Genomic DNA, 15,889 nt, shown 5'->3' on the forward strand with positions numbered 1-15,889 from the left:
CTCCTCGATCAGAGATAATTTCTTCAGGAAGACCGTGGAGTCGGAAGATCTCTTGTATGAATACTTGAGCCAACTTGGAAGCTGACGGAAGACCGGTGAGAGGAATGAAGTGTGCCATCTTGGTGAACCGGTCAACTACCACCCAGATGGTATTGAACTTGTTGCACATGGGTAAGTCTGTAATGAAATCCATCGACAAGTGGGTCCATGGTCGACGGGGAACGGATAGTGGAACCAGTTGCCCCGCAGGCGACTGGCGGGATACTTTATGTTGGGCACACTTTGGGCAAGATGCAATAAACTCCAAGACGTCCTTTTTCAGAGTTGGCCACCAATAGGACCTAGAGATAAACTCCAGGGTTTTTTGGATACCTGTATGTCCGGCAAAACGGGAAGCATGGGCCCAATGCATGAGCTTCTTCCTTAGCATCGGCTTCACAAAACTTTTCCCTGATGGGGGCGTAGAGTCCATCCCTACCGTGGAGAATGCCAACGGACTTATAATAGGATGCTTGTCTGAAGACTCTGACTCATTTTCTTGCTCCCATGAGCGGGAAAGGGCATCGGCCTTGCGATTCTGAGAGCCCGGACAGAACTGGAGTTTAAAGTCGAACCTGGAAAAGAAAAGTGCCCATCTGGCCTGACGAGGGTTGAGACATTGTGCGCCTTTCAAATATAGAAGGTTCTTGTGGTCTGTAAGGATGGTGATTGAATGAGAAGCTCCCTCCAACAGATATCTCCACTCCTCTAGAGCGAGCTTGATGGCTAGCAACTCCTGGTCGCCAATGGCATAGTTGCGCTCCGCTGGGGAGAACTTCCGTGAAAAGAAACTGCAAGGATGTAAATGGCCATCTTTAGCCCTCTGAGATAACACCGCTCCTACTCCAACGGAGGAGGCATCCACCTCTAGGATGAAAGGAGAGTCGATGTCAGGCTGTTTCAGGACAGGCGCAGAGATGAACCTCTGTTTTAAAAGATGAAAAGCTTGCATGGCTTCTTCAGACCACTTGGACGGGTTAGCACCCTTCTTGGTGAAAGCAGTAATAGGCGCCACAATGGTGGAAAAGTCTCGTATAAACTTTCGGTAATAATTGGTGAACCCTAAGAACCTCTGGACCCCTTTGAGGGTTAAGGGTACCGGCCAATTCTGAATTGCTTGTAGTTTCTCAGGATCCATCTCTAGTCCGGAACCGGACACAATGTACCCTAGAAACGGAATGGACTTGACTTCAAAGACGCATTTCTCTAATTTGCAATAGAGATGATTGACACGGAGACGGGACAGAACCTCCTTTACCCAAAAACGATGTTCCTCTAAATTGTTGGTAAAAATGAGGATATCATCTAGATAGACCACGACATGACGGTATAGAATGTCTCTGAAGATCTCATTGACGAAATGCTGGAAGACAGCTGGAGCATTGCTCAATCCGAAGGGCATGACGAGGTACTCATAATGTCCGTCACGGGTGTTAAATGCGGTCTTCCACTCGTCACCCTCACGGATCCGAATGAGATTGTATGCACCTCGCAAGTCCAGCTTTGTAAAGATGGTAGCTCCGCTAACTCTGTCAAAGAGCTCAGTAATCAGGGGTAAAGGATAACGGTTCTTGATGGTAATGTCATTCAAACCTCTGTAGTCGATGCACGGCCGCAGACCACCATCTTTCTTTTTTACAAAAAAGAAGCCTGCGCCGGCTGGAGAAGAAGAAGGTCGAATGAACCCCTTTGCTAGGTTCTCTTTAATATATTCCTCCATAGAATGCGTCTCAGGCAGAGACAACGGATAAGTTCGGCCTCGAGGTGGAACCTTCCCTGGAACGAGATCAATCGGACAGTCCCATTCTCTATGAGGAGGAAGGATATCAGCAGAAGCTTTACTGAACACATCCGTGAAATCTTGATATGGAGGAGGTGGAACATCAGACGACCTGGGGGAGGAAGAACAGACAGGCAATACTTTAAACAAACATGTCTCAGCACAGGAGGAACCCCATGCCAGGATTTGCGTAGTCGTCCAATCAATTGTAGGATTGTGAAGACGGAGCCATGGAAGGCCCAGGACCACAGGATGTGTGGCTCTTGGAATCACTAAAAAAGAAATAAGTTCGGAATGAAGAACTCCCACTCTCAGACGAACTGGTAGAGTCCTTAAAGAAATAACTGCATCAAAAATTTTGCTGCCATCCACGGCAGTTAAAGAAATGGACGAAGGAAGTCTCTCGGTGGGTAGGGACCACCGTTTAACATAGGCTTCGGTAATAAAGTTCCCAGCTGCTCCGGAATCAAGGAGGGCAATGACGTTCCGATAACGTTGAGCAACTTGAAGCGAGACTGGGAGATTACAATCTTGAGAAGATGGAGAGGAGATCATTACTCCTAGCCGGCCCTCTCCTTGGCGAGCTAGGATTTGAAGTTTCCCGGACGTTTGGGACAGGCATTAATGGTGTGAGACGGAGCTGCACAATAGAGACAGAGAAACTCGGAGAGACGTCTTCGGCGCTCAGCAGGAGTTAAACGGGAACGGCCAAGTTGCATGGGCTCATCTTTAGATGGTGACAGTTGACGAGGAGGAGGAGCAGAAGATTTTGGAGCAGATGATCTTCCACGCTCAGTTGCTCTCTCTCTGAAACGTAAATCAACTTTCGTGCAGAGTGAGATTAGCTCATCTAACTTAGAAGGTAAGTCTCTGGTAGCTAACTCATCTTTAATACGCTCAGATAAGCCATGCCAGAATGCAGCATACAGGGCCTCGTCGTTCCATGCCAGTTCGGACGCCAGGATCTGGAACTGTATCAGATATTGTCCTACAGTACGTGACCCCTGGCGTAAACGGAGAATCTCGGATGAAGCTGAGGTTACCCGGCCTGGCTCGTCGAAGATGCGCCTGAATGTTGACACGAAGGCAGTGTAGGAAGATAGCAGGGTGTCGGACCTCTCCCATAACGGTGATGCCCAATCAAGGGCTGAGCCACTGAGAAGAGAAATAATGTAGGCAATTTTTGTACGGTCACTGGGAAAATTGCCAGGTTGTAGCTCAAACTGAATCTCACACTGGTTGAGAAATCCCCTGCAGAATCTTGGAGATCCGTCAAATTTTGCTGGCGTTGGAAGATGAAGACGTGGAGCAGAAATGGGTAAGGTGGGTGGGGTTATAGCTGGAGTCACTGTGGTTGACGCACCAGACGCGCCTGATCCACGGAGAGTTGTCTGAATCCCATCCAGCCGAGTAGAGAGATCCTGGAGACAGCGGATGATGTGGCCCTGTGCAGCCTCCTGATGTTCTAGTCGGGCTGCCAGTTCTTGCATCGGCCTGGCCGCTTGATCCTGGTCTCCGGCTGGATTCATTAGGTCAGTGCTTACTGTCACAACTGAGGGCCTGAGCTGACGGGAGGCAGCCTCAGTTGTAGGGGCTGAGATGTACCGGAACCTGGGAGGTTGTATCAGACCCCTGGACACGTAAGTAACATAAATAATAAATGCCCGAAGGTGTGACCACGACAACTTGGATAAAAGTCAATGATGTTTATTATGACAACTCCGCAACACAGCAGCAGTAAAAGAAAACGTAAAAGTCAGCAAAGAATAAATACAGTTCCTGGGTACTACAGGATGGCAGGAGCCACAGGGCACTGGTAGTGTGAGATAGTTCTTATGATCTTCTAGATGGAAAGTCCTTACCAGGCCCGACTGTAGCAATGGAGATAACCCAGGATTGTGCCAGCTGGTGTTCCAGGAAAAGCTGGGTTGCTGAAGATAAAACAGCTGCTGTGGATACTGGCTGGAACCAGACTGTTGTTAGCACGGAGTGGATACTGGCTGGAACCAGTTAAATAATAAATGAACTTGGGAGCGATGAAATATGAACTGAAATGTAGAACTTGAGAGCGGAGAAATAATAATACCGGTGGAGAGTGGTAAAGTGTAGAAAGGACACCGGCCCTTTAAGGGAAGCTGTACTCTGCTGGAAGCTGAGCTGGAAGCAGGTAATGTTGTAGCTGGAAACAGATGAATCCACAATGGATTGGAGAGTCAGGCTACACCGCAGGTGGAATGCTGGTGCGGGTCTCTATGGTGGAAGTCTTGAGACAGGAGCTGGAACCTGGAAGACAATCACAGGAGAGAGACAAACAGGAACTAGGTTTGACAACCAAAGCACTGACGCCTTCCTTGCTCAGGCACAGTGTATTTATACCTGCAGCAAGGAAGGGATTGGCTAGGCAATTATGCAGATTATCAATACTGAGAACAGATTGGTGGAAATGATCAGCTGACAGAATCCAAGATGGCTGCGCCCATGCAGACACTTGGAGGGAAGTTTGGTTTGTAATCCATGTGGTAATGAAAACAGTAATGGCGGCGCCGGCCACCGGAGACAGGAGGCGCCAGGCTGACAGATGCACATCCAACCACGCGGACACAGCGGAGGCCGCGGCTGACGTAATCGCCACTCAGACACTCTGCATGCAGAAGTTCAGGGACGGCGGCGGAGGCCGCGGGAGACGCCATGCCAGGTGTAATATGGCGTTTACTGTGACAGCGTCCCAGAGTGACAGGAGAGGATACAGGAATGTACACATCAGGATAACAGATGGGATCCGGTCCTGGAGCGCTGAGCCAGCCTTAGGAGGCATCTGATGGGTAAGAAATGGCGTCCAGATACCCGGATCGTGACACACGCAGAGAGAAGGGGGTGAAAATCCTGATAGAGTGAACTTCAAATGAGGTGAATGCGAGTGATGGAACCTGAGGTAGAACAGTGTATGTGAAAAACTGTGACAGTAAGATTCCGACCCCACCACCTTTACTATTATTAGGCCTAGATGTGTGTGAGAAGTGGAAACCACCATGTGACAGTGCTGCAGGGGAGGCAGTGTCTGATTGTGTGAGCCATGTTTCTGTTATAGCCAGCAGATTAAAGTTGTGCATACCAACATTGTTTGTATAGGTGTATTTTGTTTAAGTTTAAGTTATTGCTCTAATCACCTTTTAACCACCCCCAGATAAAAGTTACTTTATTAATTAAAATACTATTAGTTTGAATCTACTTTATGTGTTTCATGATAAGAATATGTGACATAGAAACATGTTTCAGAAAAATGTCAAGTTGCTCAAATTAATTTATTGGTCCACTAGAGGTGCATGCAAGGAGGGGCTACTTTAGACAAGACAAACAGGTATATTCAATACCTGTCGTATCCTTTCCGATGGAAAGTATCCGACAGGTCAGTATTCAGTGCCGTGGCCAAACCCGACAGGTTTGGCCCGTTCTGACATTGCCAATTGACATTGTCAGAAATGGGGCTAAAACCTGTCGGGTTTGGCCACGCTTCAGACAATACACACGGTTCGATCCACATGTATTCCGACAGCCTTCCAACAAGTCAGGAATTCCTGACTTGTCTGAAAAAACGCCCCCCCCTAATGAATAGGTCGGAACCCCTTCCGACAAGATGGCAGCTTCTGACACTTATTGAATATAATGGAAAGGGGAAAGAAAAAGTATGACTCTTGTTGGGGCGCACTCTTATGTATCTAAGTGTCTACTGATTAGTGATGTGTCTAAGATATAACAAAGTCTTTATTTCTACTCTTAAAATAAATGGGAACTCAGCAAGAAAAACAAAACTAAATAATAATGTTAGACATAAGTCAATGAAGATACCCCCATACAGGAAACAATGTATATACAGTTTCCTTGAAAAAAATGAAATGTTCAGATCTTATTTATGCTTTAATAAATGCATATAGGAAGGTAGCTACATATCATGCTGCTTCCGTCTGCCAAAGATCTGTACAAACTGTGTTTGTATTGATAAAGCCCTAAATAGGGTTGATTTCAGGAGAGGAAAAAACCTCTAACTGAAGTCCACTCATGAAAGTTAACACCTGTCTGGAATAAGGATGTGATGAGAATAAGTATAAGTGGTGATCCTGCTGTTAGCGTTTTTGCACAGGGAATGTGGTCTTCCTACTTCACTGGGTATTCCCTAGCGGTCGCCCGTCTAGGTACTGACCTAGCCCTCCTCCGTTTCGCTTCCAAGATCGGACGGGATTGGGCATAAGCGTAGGGGTATGGTCGTAGGAAGGCTTACCCTGTGACACTAATGAGAGTGCACCGAAAAAGAGAGATATTTTGTATCTGAAAGAATTATATTGAAGAAGATCAGGAGAAAGAATAGGTTTGATTAGCGTGATACTGCTGTCCTCGTTAGACGGAGGAGACGTGCCTTCATGGGGGACACGCTCCTCAGAATCGTGGATGAGAGTTCACCGAAAGAAGTAACAAGTGGGAAGAAGATTGAAGTAGACAGGTAGTTGATTGATAATGGAACCACTGCAATGTGGAATCCCTGTTGGTCTCTAAAAGCATCAGATCTAATACTGAATATGATGCTGGTTTTATATACATTTGTACATAACAATAAAGTATTTTTAGAAAAAAGAGATGAGATCAATCCTCTATGTACTGTCAAATATCAGTCCCACAAAAAATAAAAAGATACACAAACCTCCTGAAAATCTGTGGGCACAATACCTCCTGAGGACCAAAATGTGGGATCACTGCCCACCACCTGACTTAAGTGAATAATTATCAAGTTGTTAATATACATCACATGGAGGCACCATTGTTGAAAACCATGATGGTTATTTTCAAAAAAATCTATAATAAATAATTCATTAAGGCATATGAGAGCCTATTCAATTGTGCCAATTATTCAGAGCTGCATGCATTTGTGAGACAGGCATAATATACATGGGAACAAACACAATTGAAAAGAATACACAGTTTGAAATGTCTGAAGCAGATTCAGCTGCGGAGCCACACTCTACCTATACCTTTTAATTCAAGGAGACATTATGTGGGTATAGGATAACCCTAAAAATACCAGCATTACACAGATTAAAGATTTTTTGTGTATTTTAGATATATATACTGGAAAAAGGGACAGGTATTTATAAAGCATATAATGGGTATACAATACCCTGTGATAATTAATTTAAGCCAGGAAAAAATAACCTAGTTCAATGGTACAGGTAAGTATCGAATATCACCCATGAAGTCTTCAGGTAGGAGAGGAGGCAGCAGATAGAAGGGAAAACGCGTTTCACCCGTTCACGGGCTTGTTCACTTCCATAAAGAGCAGCTTTCAGATACAAAATATCTCTCTTTTTCGGTGCACTCTCATTAGTGTCACAGGGTAAGCCTTCCTACGACCATACCCCTACGCTTATGCCCAATCCCGTCCGATCTTGGAAGCGAAACGGAGGAGGGCTAGGTCAGTACCTAGACGGGCGACCGCTAGGGAATACCCAGTGAAGTAGGAAGACCACATTCCCTGTGCAAAAACGCTAACAGCAGGATCACCACTTATACTTATTCTCATCACATCCTTATTCCAGACAGGTGTTAACTTTCATGAGTGGACTTCAGTTAGAGGTTTTTTCTAGAGATGAGCGCCGGGAATTTTTCGGGTTTTGTGTTTTGGTTTTGGGTTCATTCCGCGGCCGTGTTTTGGGTTCGACCGCGTTTTGGCAAAACCTAACCGAATTTTTTTTGTCGGATTCGGGTGTGTTTTGGATTCGGGTGTTTTTTTCCAAAAAACCTAAAAAACAGCTTAAATCATAGAATTTGGGGGTCACTTTGATCCCAAAGTATTATTAACCTCAAAAACCATCATTTCCACTCATTTTCAGTCTATTCTGAATACCTCACACCTCACAATATTATTTTTAGTCCTAAAATTTGCACCGAGGTCGCTGGATGACTAAGCTAAGCGACCCTAGTGGCCGACACAAACACCTGGCCCATCTAGGAGTGGCACTGCAGTGTCACGCAGGATGTCCCTTCCAAAAAACCCTCCCCAAACAGCACATGACGCAAAGAAAAAAAGAGGCGCAATGAGGTAGCTGTGTGAGTAAGCTAAGCGACCCTAGTGGCCGACACAAACACCGGGCCCATCTAGGAGTGGCACTGCAGTGTCACGCAGGATGTCCCTTCCAAAAAACCCTCCCCAAACAGCACATGACGCAAAGAAAAAAAGAGGCGCAATGAGGTAGCTGTGTGAGTAAGATAAGCGATCCTAGTGGCCGACACAAACACCGGGCCCATCTAGGAGTGGCACTGCAGTGTCACGTAGGATGTCCCTTCCAAAAAACCCTCCCCAAACAGCACATGACGCAAAGAAAAAAAGAGGCGCAATGAGGTAGCTGTGTGAGTAAGATAAGCGACCCTAGTGGCCGACACAAACACCGGGCCCATCTAGGAGTGGCACTGCAGTGTCACGCAGGATGTCCCTTCCAAAAAACCCTCCCCAAACAGCACATGACGCAAAGAAAAAAAGAGGCGCAATGAGGTAGCTGTGTGAGTAAGATAAGCGACCCTAGTGGCCGACACAAACACCGGGCCCATCTAGGAGTGGCACTGCAGTGTCACGCAGGATGGCCCTTCCAAAAAACCCTCCCCAAACAGCACATGACGCAAAGAAAAAAAGAGGCGCAATGAGGTAGCTGTGTCAGTAAGATAAGCGACCCTAGTGGCCGACACAAACACCGGGCCCATCTAGGAGTGGCACTGCAGTGTCATGCAGGATGGCCCTTCCAAAAAACCCTCCCCAAACAGCACATGACACAAAGAAAAAAAGAGGCGCAATGAGGTAGCTGTGTGAGTAAGATAAGCGACCCTAGTGGCCGACACAAACACCGGGCCCATCTAGGAGTGTCACTGCAGTGTCACGCAGGATGTCCCTTCCAAAAACCCCTCCCCAAACAGCACATGACGCAAAGAAAAAAAGAGGCGCAATGAGGTAGCTGTGTGAGTAAGATAAGCGACCCTAGTGGCCGACACAAACACCGGGCCCATCTAGGAGTGGCACTGCAGTGTCACGCAGGATGGCCCTTCCAAAAAACCCTCCCCAAACAGCACATGACGCAAAGAAAAAAAGAGGCGCAATGAGGTAGCTGTGTGAGTAAGATAAGCGACCCTAGTGGCCGACACAAACACCGGGCCCATCTAGGAGTGGCACTGCAGTGTCACGCAGGATGGCCCTTCCAAAAAACCCTCCCCAAACAGCACATGACGCAACGAAAAATTAAAGAAAAAAGAGGTGCAAGATGGAATTGTCCTTGGGCCCTCCCACCCACCCTTATGTTGTATAAACAGGACATGCACACTTTAACCAACCCATCATTTCAGTGACAGGGTCTGCCACACGACTGTGACTGATATGACGGGTTGGTTTGGACCCCCACCAAAAAAGAAGCAATTAATCTCTCCTTGCACAAACTGGCTCTACAGAGGCAAGATGTCCACCTCATCATCATCATCCGATATATCACCGTGTACATCCCCCTCCTCACAGATTATCAATTCGTCCCAACTGGAATCCACCATCTCAGCTCCCTGTGTACTTTGTGGAGGCAATTGCTGCTGGTCAATGTCTCCGCGGAGGAATTGATTATAATTCATTTTAATGAACATCATCTTCTCCACATTTTCTGGATGTAACCTCGTACGCCGATTGCTGACAAGGTGAGCGGCGGCACTAAACACTCTTTCGGAGTACACACTTGTGGGAGGGCAACTTAGGTAGAATAAAGCCAGTTTGTGCAAGGGCCTCCAAATTGCCTCTTTTTCCTGCCAGTATAAGTACGGACTGTGTGACGTGCCTACTTGGATGCGGTCACTCATATAATCCTCCACCATTCTTTCAATGTTGAGAAAATCATATGCAGTGACAGTAGACGACATGTCCGTAATCGTTGTCAGGTCCTTCAGTCCGGACCAGATGTCAGCATCAGCAGTCGCTCCAGACTGCCCTGCATCACCACCAGCGGGTGGGCTCGGAATTCTGAGCCTTTTCCTCGCACCCCCAGTTGCGGGAGAATGTGAAGGAGGAGATGTTGACAGGTCGCATTCCGCTTGACTTGACAATTTTCTCACCAGCAGGTCTTTCAACCCCAGCAGACTTGTGTCTGCCGGAAAGAGAGATCCAAGGTAGGCTTTAAATCTAGGATCGAGCACGGTGGCCAAAATGTAGTGCTCTGATTTCAACAGATTGACCACCCGTGAATCCTTGTTAAGCGAATTAAGGGCTCCATCCACAAGTCCCACATGCCTAGCGGAATCGCTCCGTGTTAGCTCCTCCTTCAATGTCTCCAGCTTCTTCTGCAAAAGCCTGATGAGGGGAATGACCTGACTCAGGCTGGCAGTGTCTGAACTGACTTCACGTGTGGCAAGTTCAAAGGGCATCAGAACCTTGCACAACGTTGAAATCATTCTCCACTGCGCTTGAGACAGGTGCATTCCACCTCCTATATCGTGCTCAATTGTATAGGCTTGAATGGCCTTTTGCTGCTCCTCCAACCTCTGAAGCATATAGAGGGTTGAATTCCACCTCGTTACCACTTCTTGCTTCAGATGATGGCAGGGCAGGTTCAGTAGTTTATGGTGGTGCTCCAGTCTTCTGTACGTGGTGCCTGTACGCCGAAAGTGTCCCGCAATTCTTCTGGCCACCGACAGCATCTCTTGCACGCCCCTGTCGTTTTTTTAAAAATTCTGCACCACCAAATTCAAGGTATGTGCAAAACATGGGACGTGCTGGAATTTGCCCATATTTAATGCACACACAATATTGCTGGCGTTGTCCGATGCCACAAATCCACAGGAGAGTCCAATTGGGGTAAGCCATTCCGCGATGATCTTCCTCAGTTGCCGTAAGAGGTTTTCAGCTGTGTGCGTATTCTGGAAACCGGTGATACAAAGCGTAGCCTGCCTAGGAAAGAGTTGGCGTTTGCGAGATGCTGCTACTGGTGCCGCCGCTGCTGTTCTTGCGGCGGGAGTCCATACATCTACCCAGTGGGCTGTCACAGTCATATAGTCCTGACCCTGCCCTGCTCCACTTGTCCACATGTCCGTGGTTAAGTGGACATTGGGTACAACTGCATTTTTTAGGACACTGGTGAGTCTTTTTCTGACGTCCGTGTACATTCTCGGTATCGCCTGCCTAGAGAAGTGAAACCTAGATGGTATTTGGTAACGGGGGCACACTGCCTCAATAAATTGTCTAGTTCCCTGTGAACTAACGGCGGATACCGGACGCACGTCTAACACCAACATAGTTGTCAAGGCCTCAGTTATCCGCTTTGCAGCAGGATGACTGCTGTGATATTTCATCTTCCTCGCAAAGGACTGTTGGACAGTCAATTGCTTACTGGAAGTAGTACAAGTGGGCTTACGACTTCCCCTCTGGGATGACGATCGACTCCCAGCAGCGCCAGCAGCAGTAGGCATTACACTCAAGGATGCATCGGAGGAATCCCAGGCAGGAGAGGACTCGTCAGAATTGCCAGTGACATGGCCTGCAGGACTATTGGCATTCCTGGGTAAGGAGGAAATTGACACTGAGGGAGTTGGTGGGGTTGTTTGCGTGAGCTTGGTTACAAGAGGAAGGGATTTACTGGTCAGTGGACTGCTTCCGCTGTCACCCAAAGTTTTTGAACTTGTCACTGACTTATTATGAATGCGCTGCAGGTGACGTATAAGGGAGGATGTTCCGAGGTGGTTAACGTCCTTACCCCTACTTGTTACAGCTTGACAAAGGCAACACACGGCTTGACAAATGTTGTCCGCATTTCTGGTGAAATACTTCCACACCGAAGAGCTGATTTTTTTTGTATTTTGACCAGGCATGTCAATGGCCCTATTCCTCCCACAGACAACAGGTGTCTCCCCGGGTGCCTGACTTAAACAAACCACCTCACCATCAGAATCCTCCTGGTCAATTTCCTCCCCAGCGCCAGCAACACCCATATCCTCCTCATCCTGGTGTACTTCAACACTGACATCTTCAATCTGACTATCAGGAACTGGACTGCGGGTGCTCCTTCCAGCACTTGCAGGGGGCGTGCAAATGGTGGAAGGCGCATGCTCTTCACGTCCAGTGTTGGGAAGGTCAGGCATCGCAACCGACACAATTGGACTCTCCTTGTGGATTTGGGATTTCGAAGAACGCACAGTTCTTTGCGGTGCTTTTGCCAGCTTGAGTCTTTTCAGTTTTCTAGCGAGAGGCTGAGTGCTTCCATCCTCATGTGAAGCTGAACCACTAGCCATGAACATAGGCCAGGGCCTCAGCCGTTCCTTGCCACTCCGTGTGGTAAATGGCATATTGGCAAGTTTACGCTTCTCCTCCGACAATTTTATTTTAGGTTTTGGAGTCCTTTTTTTACTGATATTTGGTGTTTTGGATTTGACATGCTCTGTACTATGACATTGGGCATCGGCCTTGGCAGACGACGTTGCTGGCATTTCATCGTCTCGGCCATGACTAGTGGCAGCAGCTTCAGCACGAGGTGGAAGTGGATCTTGATCTTTCCCTAATTTTGGAACCTCAACATTTTTGTTCTCCATATTTTAATAGGCACAACTAAAAGGCACCTCAGGTAAACAATGGAGATGGATGGATACTAGTATACTTATGGATGGACTGCCGAGTGCCGACACAGAGGTAGCTACAGCCCTGGACTACCGTACTGTACTGTGTCTGCTGCTAATATAGACTGGATGATAATGAGATGTAGTATGTATAAAGAAGAAAGAAAAAAAAAACCACGGGTAGGTGGTATACAATTATGGATGGACTGCCGAGTGCCGACACAGAGTTAGCTACAGCCGTGGACTACCGTACTGTGTCTGCTGCTAATATAGACTGGTTGATAATGAGATGTAGTATGTAATGTATAAAGAAGAAAGAAAAAAAAAACCACGGGTAGGTGGTATACAATTATGGATGGACTGCCGAGTGCCGACACAGAGGTAGCTACAGCCGTGGACTACCGTACTGTGTCTGCTGCAAATATAGACTGGTTGATAATGAGATGTAGTATGTATAAAGAAGAAAAAAAAAAAAACCACGGGTAGGTGGTATACAATTATGGATGGACTGCCAAGTGCCGACACAGAGGTAGCTACAGCCGTGGACTACCGTACTGTGTCTGCTGCTAATATAGACTGGATGATAATGAGATGTAGTATGTAATGTATAAAGAAGAAAGAAAAAAAAAACCACGGGTAGGTGGTATACAATTATGGATGGACTGCCGAGTGCCGACACAGAGGTAGCTACAGCCGTGGACTACCGTACTGTACTGTGTCTGCTGCTAATATAGACTGGATGATAATGAGATGTAGTATGTATAAAGAAGAAAGAAAAAAAAAACCACGGGTAGGTGGTATACAATTATGGATGGACTGCCGAGTGCCGACACAGAGGTAGCTACAGCCGTGGACTACCGTACTGTGTCTGCTGCTAATATAGACTGGATGATAATGAGATGTAGTATGTATAAAGAAGAAAGAAAAAAAAAAACCACGGGTAGGTGGTATACAATTATGGATGGACTGCCGAGTGCCAACACAGAGGTAGCTACAGCCGTGGACTACCGTACTGTACTGTGTCTGCTGCTAATATAGACTGGATGATAATGAGATGTAGTATGTATAAAGAAGAAAGAAAAAAAAAACCACGGGTAGGTGGTATACAATTATGGATGGACTGCCGAGTGCCGACACAGAGGTAGCTACAGCCGTGAACTACCGTACTGTACTGTGTCTGCTGCTAATATAGACTGGATGATAATGAGATGTAGTATGTATAAAGAAGAAAGAAAAAAAAACCACGGGTAGGTGGTATACAATTATGGATGGACTGCCGAGTGCCGACACAGAGGTAGCTACAGCCGTGGACTACCGTACTGTACTGTGTCTGCTGCTAATATAGACTGGATGATAATGAGATGTAGTATGTATAAAGAAGAAAGAAAAAAAAACCACGGGTAGGTGGTATACAATTATGGATGGACTGCCGAGTGCCGACACAGAGGTAGCTACAGCCGTGGACTACCGTACTGTGTCTGCTGCTAATATAGACTGGATGATAATGAGATGTAGTATGTAATGTATAAAGAAGAAAGAAAAAAAAAACCACGGGTAGGTGGTATACAATTATGGATGGACTGCCGAGTGCCGACACAGAGGTAGCTACAGCCATGGACTACCGTACTGTGTCTGCTGCTAATATAGACTAGATGATAATGAGATGTAGTATGTAATGTATAAAGAAGAAAGAAAAAAAAAACCACGGGTAGGTGGTATACAATTATGGATGGACTGCCGAGTGCCGACACAGAGGTAGCTACAGCCGTGGACTACTGTACTGTGTCTGCTGCTAATATAGACTGGATGATAATGAGATGTAGTATGTATAAAGAAGAAAAAAAAAACCACGGGTAGGTGGTATACAATTATGGATGGACTGCCGAGTGCCGACACAGAGGTAGCTACAGCCGTGGACTACCGTACTGTACTGTGTCTGCTGCTAATATAGACTGGATGATAATGAGATGTAGTATGTATAAAGAAGAAAGAAAAAAAAAACCACGGGTAGGTGGTATACAATTATGGATGGACTGCCGAGTTCCGACACATAGGTAGCTACAGCCGTGAACTACCGTACTGTGTCTGCTGCTAGTATAGACTGGATGATAAATAATGATATAAAATATATATATATATCACTACTGCAGCCGGACAGGTGTATATTATATAATGACGGACCTGCTGGACACTGTCTGTCAGCAGAATGAGTTTTTTGATTTTTATAGAATAAAAAAACACCACACAAGTCACACGACGAGTGTACTTTTTCAGGCAGACAATCACAATATACTATACTGGTGGTCAGTGTGGTCAGGTCACTGGTCACAGTGGTCAGTCACACTGGCAGTGGCACTCTGGCAGCAAAAGTGTGCACTGTTTAATATGTACTCCTGGCTCCTGCTATAACCTATAACTGCTCCCCAGTCTCCCCCACAATTAAGCTGTGTGAGCACAGTCAGATATTATACATAGATGATGCAGCACACTGGGCTGAGCACAGATATGGTATGTGAGTGTGACTGAGTCACTGTGTATCGTTTGTTTCAGGCAGAGAACAAGAACAGAACGGATTATTAAATAATAATAAATTATAAAACTGCACTGGTGGTCAGGTCACTGGTCATCAGTCACTAGTATAACTCCTCCTAAGCTCCAGTAAGTAAATGAAGTGTCTCACTCTCACTCTCCTATCTATTTTAATTTCTAAACGGAGAGGACGCCAGCCACGTCCTCTCCCTATCAATCTCAATGCACGTGTGAAAATGGCCGCGACGCGCGGCTCCTTATATAGAATCCGAGTCTCGCGATAGAATCCGAGCCTCGCGAGAATCCGACAGCGTGATGATGACGTTCGGGCGCGCTCGGGTTAACCGAGCAAGGCGGGAAGATCCGAGTCGCTCGGACCCGTGTAAAAAAACATGAAGTTCGGGCGGGTTCGGATTCAGAGAAACCGAACCCGCTCATCTCTAGTTTTTTCCTCTCCTGAAATCAACCCTATTTAGGGCTTTATCAATACAAACACAGTTTGTACAGATCTTTGGCAGACGGAAGCAGCATGATATGTAGCTACCTTCCTATATGCATTTATTAAAGCATAAATAAGATCTGAACATTTCATTTTTTCAAGGAAACTGTATATACATTGTTTCCTGTATGGGGGTATCTTCATTGACTTATGTCTAACATTATTATTTAGTTTTGTTTTTCTTGCTCCCATTTATTTTAAGAGTAGAAATAAAGACTTTGTTATATCCTAGACACATCACTAATCAGTAGACACTTAGAAACATAAGAGTGCGCCCGAACAAGAGTCATACTTTTTCTTTCCCCTTTCCGTTTACTTCCTCTTTTGACTCCGGGTGCACCACCAATGGGACAGATTGGAATAATTATTTCTTAACAAAATTGTCCAATTTTTGGTTAAAGTATCACCATTCTTTATATATCCAAATA

General features: G+C 46.2%; 1 long non-coding RNA gene and 2 pseudogenes across 2 annotated transcripts in view; 2 read left to right on the forward strand and 1 right to left on the reverse strand.

Moving 5' to 3' along the window:
- Window positions 1–15,889, forward strand: part of LOC135057574 (uncharacterized) — a 228,517-nt gene that overhangs the window by 94,126 nt on the left and 118,502 nt on the right. The window lies entirely within an intron of this gene.
- LOC134897561 (5S ribosomal RNA) lies at window positions 5,969–6,087 on the reverse strand (annotated as a pseudogene).
- LOC134897562 (5S ribosomal RNA) lies at window positions 7,211–7,329 on the forward strand (annotated as a pseudogene).

This window comes from Pseudophryne corroboree, chromosome 3, assembly GCF_028390025.1.
Source record: "Pseudophryne corroboree isolate aPseCor3 chromosome 3, aPseCor3.hap2, whole genome shotgun sequence".
In the NCBI taxonomy this organism is placed as follows: Eukaryota; Metazoa; Chordata; class Amphibia; order Anura; family Myobatrachidae; genus Pseudophryne; species Pseudophryne corroboree.